This window comes from Diceros bicornis, chromosome 27 (assembly GCF_020826845.1).
Source record: "Diceros bicornis minor isolate mBicDic1 chromosome 27, mDicBic1.mat.cur, whole genome shotgun sequence".
In the NCBI taxonomy this organism is placed as follows: Eukaryota; Metazoa; Chordata; class Mammalia; order Perissodactyla; family Rhinocerotidae; genus Diceros; species Diceros bicornis.
In genome coordinates this window covers 23,937,884-23,952,213 of record NC_080766.1, presented here as the reverse complement: position 1 = coordinate 23,952,213, position 14,330 = coordinate 23,937,884, and the positions used below count along the sequence as shown (strand labels likewise).

The 14,330-nt window shown below is 33.0% G+C and overlaps 1 pseudogene; it reads right to left on the bottom strand.

Moving 5' to 3' along the window:
* The window catches only part of LOC131423054 (protein downstream neighbor of Son-like), a 38,630-nt pseudogene extending 25,024 nt beyond the window's left edge, over nucleotides 1-13,606 (bottom strand).
* Nucleotides 13,607-14,330: the final 724 nt, after the last annotated feature.

The following is a 14,330-nucleotide window of genomic DNA, read 5'->3' as shown; positions in this document are numbered from 1 at the left end:
GGGTGTGCAACTATGACGTACAACTATCTACTGGGGCTTTGGGGGGATAAATAAATAAATTAAAAAAATAAATAAATAAATAATAACTACATCATATATTGCAGTAAGTATAACAATAACTAATGCTCATATATTATTAATTTAATTTCTGCCACATAGTAAGGTTTTACTTAATTTTGGCCAACACTAGAATAACATTATACAAGCATACACTGAAATGAAATTGTCATTTAATAAATTAGTTATGATCAAAATTTACTTTCCAAATCTTAGAGTTGTAGGTTAATTTTTTGAAATGATTAGTTTTAACAAGTTCATCCAATTCTTATATCTATTACAGACGAGAAAATAAAGAACCAGGACTATTTTTAAAAATTTACTCTCAGCGGCTTCATGGGCTCTTACTTTCACAAGTGTATGACTTTTTGATGGGCAGCTCAATAACATGTTCTACGCTTTCATTTTTTTTTATGTCACAAACATTATCATTCTATGCAGCGTTTTTTTCAATAGTGTTCCAAGGGTTACTTTTGAGGTTAAAATAATAGCATTCAGAACTTTGAAACTACATTTTAACCCAAAAGCCATGTTAACATTACCCATTTCTGTCGAGTGCAAATTCTGTAAAGAAAGATCCACGTTGCTGTTAAAATTAGACTCCCCTTCAGTGTTTTCTTCTTGGCTGTCTTGCGAAGAATGGAAAGTTTAGCACAACAGAGAATAGAGAGAAAGAAAACGTGTGATTATTATCGTGCAGGATATTAACAGTGTCAGAATAGCAACCATGCAAAAGTGCCACAGGGAAAAATGAGTGTGTGATGGGATTTATCAGCTCAGAAGGCATGTAAAGCCTATTTGTTTTAATGGCATATTTTAACACAAACAAGGAAACACGTTTTGTGGTGACAATAATTTGTTTTTGGTCAAGCTATATTCATTTCCAAATTTAAAAACAACAGCAATCAGAATACTTAAAATTAATTATGATAATTCACATTATTCACTATCCATTTTAAAATGCCAACCATCTTAATCACTGAATCTTTTCCATGCAACTCTAGCCATGCTGAGAAATTCCATTTATGATGATTTGGATAGCCTCATGACATTCATTAAACATATTGTACACAGTACAAATATTTACTACAGTATATGTAGCCCTGTACATTTATATATACTCGTGCTAATAACTAATATTTGAATCTAAGAGAGAATAGTATTTTGATTAAATTGTTTCATGCCTATCAGCAATCATTTAATCATCAAGGCCTATCATTAGAAAACGTTCTCAATTTGGGAACTTATACAGTTCGGAATTAGTTTAAACTGTGTCAGAAAAGAGTTAATTGAAATTATTTGTCATTGATTACTATAAGGATATAGGTTTCAATGGAGTAAATACAATCTCTTTGAGGCAGCCATTCAATAAAAGATAAAATTAAACCATTGTCCATACAATCACAGCCTTATCCGCAGACTGAAAACTCCAGTCTGACAAGAGTTGAGATGAAGTTTCACATTTATTTAATCTCCAGTTGCATGGAGCATATTTCTACATTTTTCCACCTGGATTTTAAATTCCATAATGATGAACATTGTTTTCCGTTTTCCTTTTGATACCCCAATACAGCTCCTTGCCTTGAAATGGTAGTTTCTAAAACATTTTGTTTGATTTTGTTGTTTTAATAGATCAATTCACATTGACTTATTTCTCTTAAGTTGTAACCAAGGTTATTAAATCACCAATTGAAAATCTTATCTATTTTTATCATTTTAAGATCTCAATGACCAATTTTTAAATGATAATCTCTTGCTTCTACTTTGAATTCATGGAAATTGTGAACCCTTCGAAAGAGAAATGTAAAAGCCCAATCAGCAGACCACAATAAACATACACAACGTTCCCCTCTGCTTCATGTTTCAGCCCTTTGAACCATTTGACCCTCAGTGTTAAGGTGTGCAATCTTCTACAGTGCCCTCCACATTCCTCTTCTCCCTAGCTCTCCAAATCTGAAAAGACAAAACCGAGAACTAGTAAGAGGTTTTATTTCATGTAAACTTCCTCTAGGCATGTACCTGCCACTTTCGCTGTCATAGATCCACTTTTTCTTATGGAAAGCTTTTTTTTTTTTTCCTGCATTCTGAGTGTATCTACTTTATAGTGGAACGCAAGAGCCAGCTGGCACCAACTGATGAGAGTGAACTGTCAAATGTTAAGGAATTTTGTTAGCCAGCCAAGACAGGAGTATTTAGGCCATGTGAATGCTGCAAATCATTATGTCACGTGAATGCCTCCGCCTCTCCCCACCAAAACCAGTTTTTGAAACAACACTCACAATGGGCCATATAGGAGGCTACTGGGGGCAAGAATCTTAAGATTCCTAGAAATCTTTTTATCTAGCTGAGAGGGTATACTAGGCAACACCATAATTCTTTAAGAGGTCTTAAAGAATCTTAGTCTCCTAATTTAATCGCTACACGGAGGCCAGTTCTTACCTTGAGAATTTTTTTTCATAGAGAGACTAGGAAGGATAAATAGTTTTATTTTTTAACACAATAGGTCCTGCTTGCCACTAAGAGGACCAAATTGGTGCTTCTTCCATTCTGCCAGGACAGTCTTTAGCCAGGTACACAGTCAATTTGGCAAATTTTCCATTTGTCCAAGTTACTGCACGCAACATTTTTGTCAATTTTTCTGCCACTATATAGCGTGTGCTGCTTTTTGTCTAACCTTGAACAATTGTTTCCTTACTGCTCTGCCAGCCTCTACCTGTGATCTCCTCACTGCCCTTTCCAACTCCACCTGCCACACAAACCCAAAGTAAACGCCACACGTTTTATTCTTACAAAAAGCATAAATTTTAATGATCCACTGCTAAGTAACAAGTCAGCTCAAAAGCTTAGTGGCTTACAACAATAGTGATTTATTAGTTCTCATGATTCTGTGAGTTTTCTGGGTGATTCTCTGTTGGTTTTACCTTGCCTCAGACATATGCCTGGGATGGAAGTTTGAAGACTGCTTCCTTCACATCTTTAGCAGTTGGTGCACCTGTCAGCAGGTTTGCCTTGGTTCTCTTCCACGCCAACTTCGTTCCCTAGTACAGGATTCAGCAAATGTTTTCTGTAAAGGGCTGGGAAGTAAATATTTAGGTTTTGTAGGCTACGGGGTCTCTGTCACAATGTCTCAATCCTGCCATTGTGGTGTGAAAACACCTATGGAAAACAGGAAGACAATCTAATCATGACCCAATAAAACTTGATTTCCAAAAACAGCAAGGAGCAAGCCAGATTTGGCAAATGGGCTGTACTTTTCCTCTCCCTGCTCTGGTAGGCTATTCTGGCCTTACTTGACAGTCTCAGGGCAGCATTTAAGAGAAAAAAGCCCCAATGAATAAGTCCTTCTCAAACTTCTGCTTGTGTCACATTATCATACTGGTCTAAAAAAGTCACATGACCAAGACCCAAATCAAAATATGAGAGGACTAAAACAGGGCATGGATACAGAGGCATGATTCTTGGAGGGCTATTCATGAAATAATCTACAAGAGATAGTTATTTCTATAACTTTATTTAAATTATACTTTATGTAAATTATAGTCCTTAAGATCTCCATTGACATCTATTATAGCAGTCTTTTATTCCATATACATTTGTTTTAATGGCAATCTTTACCAAATGGCAATATCTCATGTAAATATTCATATATTTAAAATTATATTTAAACATATATATATGGCAAACTATCATACTAAGGGCCAAAATTTCTAGATAACTTGCTGTCTATATTTACTGTCAAAATCCCAATATTATGTCTATGAAATTAAATTTATGTCCATGAAACCTTTTAATTTCTTTCTCATTTTTAAATATGTGTGATGCAGCTAAAACAGTGCTTATTGGAAAATGTATAGATTTAAATGGCTACATGAGAACAAAATTGATTTAAATAATAAAATTTAAAATCAATAAGTTTTCGCCTTTAGAACTTGAAACGGAAGAGCAAATTATGCCCAAAATAAGTAGAAAACAGAATAAACAAGAGAATAATCAAAAAAGGAAAAACAATTCCTTGAAAAGAAAAATAAAATTGGTGCACTCTTGCAAGATTATCAAGATTTAAAAGAGAGAGAGAGGAAATACATTTCCAAAATAGAAATGTGCAAGTAATTATCACTAGATAAGGTACAGAATTTAAAATAATTGAGTATAAAACATATGCACACATGCAACTTTGTGCCAATAAATTCTCCGTCTTTGAGATGGCGGCTTTGGGGAGAACAAAAAAAAAAAGAGGAAGATTGGCAACAGACGTTAGCTCAGGGCCAACCTTCTTAGAAAAAAAAAAAATCACAAAAGTGCCGTATAGGTGTAGGTATATACTATATATATCAGGGAAATTGAAGAGAATCTAGAAATAGAGGCACACGTACAGAACATTTGATTTTTGGCAAAGGCTCCAAAGCTCCAGCAAAATCCGATAAGGACAGGATAATCTTTTTAACGAATTATGCTTCAACAAGTGGATACCAGTATGAAATAAATTAAAACTCAATTTCTATATCACCTTATATATAAAAATTAATTCAAGGTGAATTATAGACCTAAATGTGAAAAGTTGAAGCATAAAGCTTCTAGGGGAAGAATATGAGAATATTATTTGGGAATCTAGGGATAGGCAAATAAATTTTAGACAGTTCACAGAACATGTAAAACATACAAATATATAAAAGGAATTTATCAAAATGAAAAATTACACTTATCAAAAGACAACATTTAAAATCAATAGTCAACCACACATTGGAAAACTATTAATAACACTATATCCGAAAAAAAACTTGTATTCGAGATATATGAAAGACACTTAATTAAAGAAAAAAAAAATCCAACAAGATAGGGCCAAAGACTTCAATTGATAATTCACAAAATAAGATAGGGAAATTACCAATAAGAACATGAAAAATTACCCAATATCATTAGTCACCAGGGAAACGCAAATTTCAACCATGTGTGATATTATTTATACATTCTAAAATGGATACAAATTTAAAAGACTAATAATATCAAGACAATATCAAACATAGGTAAGATTGTGAAACCTACTCTAACTCTTATGCAAAACTGGTGTAAAATGGTAAAAACACCTTGAAAATTTGTTATAGTTTCTTATCAATATACAACTACTCTGTGACCTAGCCACTCAACTTCTAAATATTTTCCCAGTGAATTGAAACTATGTGTCCATAAAACACTTATATAAGATTGGTCTTATTACATTGCATTACTTATAATAGCTCAAATCTGGAAAGAAATGTATGCATAAACAGGAAAACAGGTATCAACAGAAAAATGATTAACTAAATGGGGTACTTTCCTACCATATAATACTGCTTAGCAATGAAAAAGAACAAACTAATAAAGAATATAGTGATATTCATGAATTTCAAAATCAATATGTAGAGAAACAAGTCTGGTACAAATGAATGATTCAGTTTTTTATGAGGTCCCAGAAACTATAACACTAATCTATTGTGATCAAAATCAGAAATGGGTACTGGTAGTTCTGTGTAAGGATTTTGAGGAAACAGACAAAAAATGGGCTGTGAAGTGGCTTCTATAACTTAATTTAGGTGTTGATTAGATCAATGATTCTGTAACTTGACTGTTATTTACATTCATGATGATAATGATCAAAAGTCATTGTCCATTTTGGTTCTGTGCATTTCACTGTGTGTAAATTACAATACCAGAAATGGTTTTAAAAATGAAAGCGTTTTCACTGTCTCCTGTAGTTATTGCTCCATTTTCTCCTTCCTTCACAGCCAAACTCCAAAAAGAATCATCTAAAAAATGTCATATTCACCACCTCTCATTCACGAGAGAACTACAGTGAGCTGTCAAACTGGCCAATAATCTCAGATTGCCAAATCCTCATCTCACTTGACCCTTCATCAGTGTTCTTCACAGTTGACCTACCGGTCTTTTTTTTCCTTGACGTACTTATACTTTAGCTGGTCTGATACCACACTTTCTTTTTTTTCTCTGCCTGATTTTTCTTTCTCTGGTTACTTTTTGTTTTTCCCCACATCCATTTCTGTTCTTCAAAATTTGTCCTCATTGTCAACACTGTGCTTCCTTTAATCTCCATATTCTATTTAGATGATCTCATCTATTACGGCTCTAAAAATAATCTCTATGAAAATGACTATTGATTTGCATTCTCAGCCTAGGCATTTAGAGTCACAGATCCTACTAATCAATTGGCATGTTTGGATGTCAGACTGATTTTTCAATATTTTAAGATATCTAAAAATGAACACTGGGTCTCCCCTGAATGCACCTTCTCTCAAACTACAATATTCCTCTAAATATATCATCTACACAGTTACTCAAGCGAGATAACCAGAAGTCATCCTTGATTTCTCCATTTCTTTCATTCATGTTTGGTTTATCCAATTCTCTTAGTCATAGATAGAGGGATAGATAGATAAGATGATAGAGAGAGATGTATATGTATATTTATGTATGTAAAGTAATGTGTATATCATAGTTTATATCAAGTATTGTTTATAGATAATAAATATATATTTAGTAAAAACACAAAAATGTCATTTTAATAACATTACATAGTTACTATATTTTATTTTAGAGAAGGTCCAACATAAAGGTAATTAAATGTGATATATTTTAAACATTAAGTTGAAATTATAGGATTCCATGCAAGCATTAACAAGAATCAGCCAAGTCAAAATGTAGTTTCACTGATTGTTTATATTTTTAGAAGAGGAATAAATGTAATATGGCATGCTTTCAACATGGTTACATAAATATGCAAATACATCTGTGCCTTCACATTCTCAGCACAGAAACTATCTGTATAGACTCATCTAATTCTGGACTAATGGAGTGATCAGCTTCTGTTTTCTTAACAAATGTGATATGCCATGCAATTTAGCATACTGGTAGCTCTCATGATAACTAGCGGCCATTTCAGATGAAAGTAAAACTTTAAAATATTGTGGTGATATGTGAAGCAAGATAATTGCTGCTCAATAATGCAGAAAATGTCTATCACCAGTATAAATTCTAGATTAACATCTGAGGCACATTTCTTTGCCCTCTAATTTATTAGTACAGTTTGCAAGTTATGCCATGGTTAAATAGCATTAAGAAAATTGCTAGGCTCCAAAACATAAAAACAGACTTAATTTACACCTGTGTTGCACACCCTGTAGGTGTGCTTCTATTTAGTATGGTTGAGATCACGGAACTATGCGATCACCCTGTAGTATAAATTTTTATGGACTCAAATTACATAGGAAAAAAAAAGTTAACTTTTTTTGAAATTTAATTAAAGGTTTATAAAAAGGAGAAGACATTCAAAGCCTGTTTTGTTTGATACATATTTTGGTTTCATTTGTCCTGTAAAGAATTACTGTTTCTCACATAACCATAACAAGCAGCAAGAAAAATAAATTATGAAACCAAAATGTATTGAAATTGCAAATCAATATCTAAGAAATAACCTCAGACTATGTAATAGTGAAGCAAACTAATAGCTCTTTTATACCAATGAAATATACAATTTTGCAGGAAAAAATGAATAATTTCTAGTTTTACTTTTCAATTGCACTATCATTAATTTATGGAACCTTTTAACACACATTTAACTACTCATACCAAGACTTTCATACTCATACGTTCAAATTTTCGTGAAATGAATGCTTTATAATAATCATTTACTATTTGAATATTTCCTCTGGGAATTGTGATAATACCTGCAAATGTTTTCCCTTTTTCCCCCTTATTGGCTATATCACTTAAAGGAGATTAGAGCCCACAAACTAATTACTTACGGATACAGAAAATTAGGTTTTCTATCTGGCAAACGGTTGTAAAAAATATATTATTAACTTAAAAATGAATTTTAGGTCATAGAGAGGAAATTAATTAGATAATTACCCAGTTAGGAAAATTAAACTGACTTGAACAAAAGTTTAGATTTTAATGATTTTCTATATTTTAATATAAATTTTATAAATTTATTAATTGGAAGAAAGCTGACTTCAAACCTAACATTTTTAAAGGAAAAATCAAAACATTTATATTTTGATGTCTCTTATATTTTCCTTATTTTGTACTTTGGTCATCATCTTGCAAAATCTCCCTTGTGAACTTCCTGGACTATGACAGAGAACTGCCAAATTATCCTGGTTCCTGACTTCATCTGGGGAAACATTTAAAGGTGATTTATAAGAAGAATAAATTCTGAGGATCTAATGTACAGCATGGTGATTATAGTTAACAATATTGTATCATATACTTGAAAGTTGCTAAGAGAGATCTTAAATGTTCTCACCACCAAAAAGAAATGGTAATTATGTGACACAATGCAGGTGTTAGCTAAGGCTATGGTAGTAGTTATTTTACAATATATGTGTATCAAATCAATGGGTACACCTTTGTACACCTAAAACTTACACAATGTTATGTGTCAATTGTATCTCAATAAAGCTGGGAAAAATAAATTATAAAGCAAAAATTAAATACAAACAAATGAATGAATGATGTGTTTCTAAATCTGCCCTATGGATAACAGGTTTCTCACTCCTGGTCTGGTTCCAGCATTTCATCTTCAGTGCTGGAGCAGTAACTGCTAAATTCCATATGATAAATGCATGAGGCAAAGGAACGTATATCTCTATAATGCAAAGCACAAAATTATCTGAATGACAGATAATTTTTCAAAGAAAGACATGACTGACTTAAACTCTTTGCCCTTTAAACCTTACAGTGTATCATCTCCATATTCAAGAAAGGACCTAGCCTCTTGTGGCCACTAAAAGCGTCCACCATGTTTTTGATTGTCAAATTTCACATTTTGTTATAAAAATCCTAAATATCATGGTTGAAGTCACTCTTAGATTCTAAATGATTTTATAATGTAGACATTTTCTTATGAGTGATGACTCGTGAAATACCTCAAAAGTAAAATTCTTGGGCCAGCCCCGGTGGCCTAGTGGTTAAGTTCATTGTGCTCCACTTTGGCAGCCTGGGTTCGGTTCCTGGGCACGGACTTACACTGTCTGTTAGTGGCCATGCTGTGCTAGCGGTCCACATACTAAAAAATAGAGGAAGACTGGCATGGATGTTAGCTCAGGGAAAATCTTCCTCAGGAAAAAAATAAAATAAAATTCTCTCTGACAGGAAAAATAGATATTAACTGCCTTTCAAATTACATCATTTTTTCAAAACTACCATCATAGATGATTACGACTAATCCAATGTTACGACAAATATATTTTGTGATTAAATTTGAAGTGATGGGTAAAATGAAACAAAAACTGTTGAAAATATCTAAATCAGTTTTCACATATAATTTATAAATAATTTATTTATTCCACTAGGCTAGAATCTTATATATCCATTCATTTCACATTTTTAATCTTAAACCTAAAAGAGTATATTACATCTAAGAAAGATAAAAATGCCATAACATTTTCTAAAATATTCTAAAGGAAATTAACCATGAAAAATTTTGTAAGACTGAAACAAAAAGGGAAAATTATTTTCTATTACATGATAAATATTGACCTGAGGTGGTTGCTAGACAAAATAAGCACATAACCAGCTTCATTTTATTGATAGACAATCGTTCATTTACTCATCTACTCATTGATTCAACAAATATGTAAATTACATATAATTAATGTGTGAACCAGTGAACATGATGGAGAAGGTATAGTGATTCATTTCAAAGAGCGTTAGTTAAAGTAGTTCTACAGTTAATTACTAACCCAAATAATGTACATTATTAGCAATTGTTTATAGCCAAATACAATTTAATATATTGAAATTCATTTCCATGCATTTTATCGAATACCATATTTAAGACTAAGGATTATTAAAATCAATAACAGGGAGGAAAATTTTTTTGATAGTTCTTGGACTTAAAATGAGAGAAGAGAGACAGTAAATAGGTAGGGATTATGAAATTATTAAGAGATTTGCTCATATTTATAAGCTTTTCAGTTATTTGCACTAATTATGGCAGATTGAATAATCTAATATTTCCTTACATTTATTTTGCTATATTGTCATGAAAACAGTATCTTCTGCACTCTATTTTTTATTGCTTTGAAAAGTCCACTTATCATAGTTGCAAAATATTTCATCAGATTGCTTATGAAGAATTCTGAGAACAGGTTTTTCTGCATGTGAAAGTTAGTTAAGAATGTGGTGTAGGAAGCGTTGCAGGGCTGGGAGGGAAAGTGAGCCCCCGAGTGTGCCCCTCCTAAGTTACCTCTTCAGGAGCAAAGGATGCAGCACTACTATAACTTAGTCACTTATAATAAATCAATGTAAAAACCAATTTACTAATCATTTATAATCCATATATACAAAAATTATTTTGCTTAAAAATATGCCTTATTTTTGTGTCCACCTCCCTAGATCTCAAACTTTTACATTTTTCCAGTAGCAGCAGTTGTTTTTATAAATTTAATCAAGCCTACATGATGCATTTGAAGATAACGATGGAGCAAAAGAGACTGTGCTTTCAAATGTGATAAATATAACTTTTTGTTATACTACTATCTTTACGACTTCTGTACAGAAGTTGAAGCCTTAGGGCAATCTATGTATTTACACCAACTTGAAATGTACCTGTGAAAGATGATTCCAACTCTTCTGGAAACCAGGTTACAGCTGTTGTTGTTGCTTTTGCAGCTGTTGACCTGGCATTTCATTGCTGTGAGATCTGCAGGTGGTAGTTATTATCATGCAAACGTTAATTCAAGGGAAGAAAAATTACATAAAAATATATTTTATATCCTATGTAAGATTTATATTTTAAAAATTTCTGCAAATACAATATACACACAATTTTTAAAGAGATTTTTAAAATTTTCCTGCATCTTAACAGAGTTACAAAGCATCAGCATTCCTGAGTTGTCGATTGAAAGTCTCCAGATGGAATATCTTCAGCCATTCAGCTGTTAGTTTTGAATAAATCTTTTTAGTGCCTTGACGTGATTGAAAGAAAATTTTGAATAATGGTGAATATTGATATTTTAATATTTTCCAAAAAATAAAGAGCAAAGAGATTGTCTGTGGTCTTTAAGTCTTCCGGTCTTGGGCACTCATCTTTGCCACTCTCCTGTTTGTCAACAAGTCAAGGTGAGGATGCACTGTCAGATCCCTCCACAGGAGGGAAAACAGAGCAAGAATGACTGAAAGAATGGCTACAAAAGTTACCAATTCCCAGAAAAAACAGGTCGTAAAAGATGTTCTTATTTTTGAGCTGTCCTGCAGATTTTGAAGTCAGCAAGAGTCATTAATGAACGTATTTGTAATTTGGATATTTACTTAAAATGGAAATAAGAAATGTGAGAGAAAAAGGGGAACTAGAAAGTGTACTTTTTTTGTGTGTGTGAGGAAGATCAGCCCTGAGCTAACATCCGTGCTAATCCTCCTCTTTTTGTTGAGGAAGACCGGCTCTGAGCTAACATCTATTGCCAATCCTCCTCCTTTTTTCCCCCAAAGTCCCAGTAGATAGTTGTATGTCATAGCTGCACATCCTTCTAGTGTAGCAGAGCGCGCACACTTAACTGCTAAGCCATGGGGCCGGCCCTAGAAAATGTACTTTTAATAGCCTCTTGTTTCTTTCATTTAGGCGAAAATTATGCTGAAATTTAACCACTCAGTACTGAAAATATTTTACTTCATTAATCTATTGATATTGTAAAGCATATATACTTAGGTTTATTTTCTACTTAAACTGTGATCAACAGAGTAGCAGCATTGGTATTACCAAGGCGTTTGAAATGAAGAATCTTAGCCTCCACCTCCTACACACTGAGTCAGAATTTGCTTTTTAACAGGATCCCATGTGGTTCATACACACATTAAAATTTGAGAAACACTTTCTGGAGTACCTTAAAGGTCCTGTAATTGCATAAAGATGAAATTCAGCTCTCAAATCAACTATGTGGTTCTTTATACCATTGTTTTCATAACTTGTGCGGATTAAACTATACTTGGCACCTATAAAATCAAACAAAAAGATATCAGTGCCATGTTATTAGGGACACAATTATCAACTGGGACATTTATCAATTATAGATACAATTTAAATGATCTTGATAAAAGCTAAATGTACACTTTTTCTACCCAATTATAATCTTGGTATATGTCCCTAGACTTAATTCATTCATATAAAATACATTTAATACAATAAAATAATAAATATCATATAACGGAAAAACAATCATGGCTAATATATAGTTAAAGAATTGATAGTAGAGAAGATTGAACATATTTGTTCATGCAAGAGGTGAAAAATACGTCATTATTGCCTAAGGGCTTTTTTCTTCAAGTTATTCTGACTCATTTGCTCTTGGTGTCTGTACCCATGTTGACCACAAGAATAAGTCAAATTTCGCTCTGGCAAGGTGAATGATTTATAGTTTTCATCCTGGAATTTAATACCTGAAAGTGATTGCATTGTCACAATAAACCATCCCCAGACTATCCCTCTCATCAAATGCCGTATACCAATTGTTTATTTTGCAACAAACGCCATTTAAAGTTTTGACTCAACTAATAACAGTTCTCTGAAACAGTGAATTTAGGAAGAACTATCTTCAATTTTTATAGTGGAAACTATTAATATTTGAGAGAAGGGCTTTATTTTAAAGCACTCTTTCTATTCTAGATACCATATAGCTATTATTTCCGTGACTGGAATGTAAATGCGCAAAATGCTGAGTCCCATTCTCTCATCCGCTACCCTCAATAGAAAAGAGCAAATTCTCACAGATGAAGTGTTAGAGTAAATCAGTGATCTCTTCCCCACTGGAGTATAATTCATCCAGGTACATTTTCTCCACCTGAACATTCCTAGAGAAATATGAGTTGCTTTGACATTGTGAAAAGAAAGGGGTGAAGTTCAAAAACACAGACTTTATTATTCTTCTTCTGTAATAATTTTCCAGCAAGGACACTTCAGAAAGTACACAGCTTCCTAGTATGTTCAGAAAGGTATTATTTTAATGATAAAACAGTCACTACCATCCATCTCAGCTGCTATTTTTCTCTATTTTGTTTTTTATCAATTTTCACCATACTATTAGCAATGAACTTAAGCCACAGTTCATTAATTTAAATATTTTTTCTAAAAGATCACAAATAAGTTCTAAAAAATCTATTCTTAATCTTTTTGAATTAACAGTGTTTGAAAAGAAAATTAACAATTATTGCAAACAACACTTGAACTACATTAATTTGACAGGAACAAATTAGCAGGTGGAGAGAATTTGGGGTTGGGTACAAATATCAGGAATTAGAACCCATCTTCATCCAGAGACACTGAGAATGAACAGGGTGGCCCTTGAAGTGGCAACACATTAGTTTTGGTCTGTAGAACATGCCTAGGTAAAGAATTCCCCACATTTCCTCATCACCAGATCTACCCAAACCCCTTAATCTAAATCCACACTTGTCTGCCTCCTTTTTTGTTACTGTGAATGAAACGTCCCAGCTACTATTTAAGTCCAAACTCTTCACATGTGCTGTGGATACCATCCACTGCTTGTTTGTCGAAGACCATCTTCCACCACCAGTTTATCTCTTGACTTTTTCGCCATCATAGAAATAGGCACCACATTCCCTCCAGCTACTGTTTCTATTTCTTTCCTTCCTTTCACAGCAAAACTTCTTCACAAAGGTGTCTAATCAATGCTTATACTTCCTCCCCTACCTTTTTATATCATCAAGCCAAAATAAATCAACCTTCCTCCCCAACTATTCCAAAAACTTTCCTGGTCATTGTAACCAATGACCTCCATATTGCAATGGTCACTTCTTTGTGTTCTACTTACTTGACCTAAGAACAGCATTGGGTGCTCCTCCTTTTTAAATAACCTTCTATTCTTAGATATCAAATCCCTCAGTACCGTTTTTTTTTTCCCTCCATATCACCAGCTACATATCCTAAATCATTTTTACTATCTTCTCCGTTATAAAATCTTGATGGTGAAGTGCCTAAAGATTTCATCCTCAGCCTTAATGTTTCCTATATTTACTTTACTTCTATTAAATCACACGTAGACATGATTTCGCATACAATATATACGTCAATGTTTCCCAAATTTATGTCTCTGGCTTTCACTGGACACTAGATTCTTATATCCTCCGTTTAATACTTCAGCTGTACTCCACATGGCCTCACACAAGTATACTACACACTTAAGTATAGTAAAATAAAATTATTACTACCAATAAACTTTTACATTCCCCAAAAATTCCTTATTTCAAAATTTGGCAGACTTTTT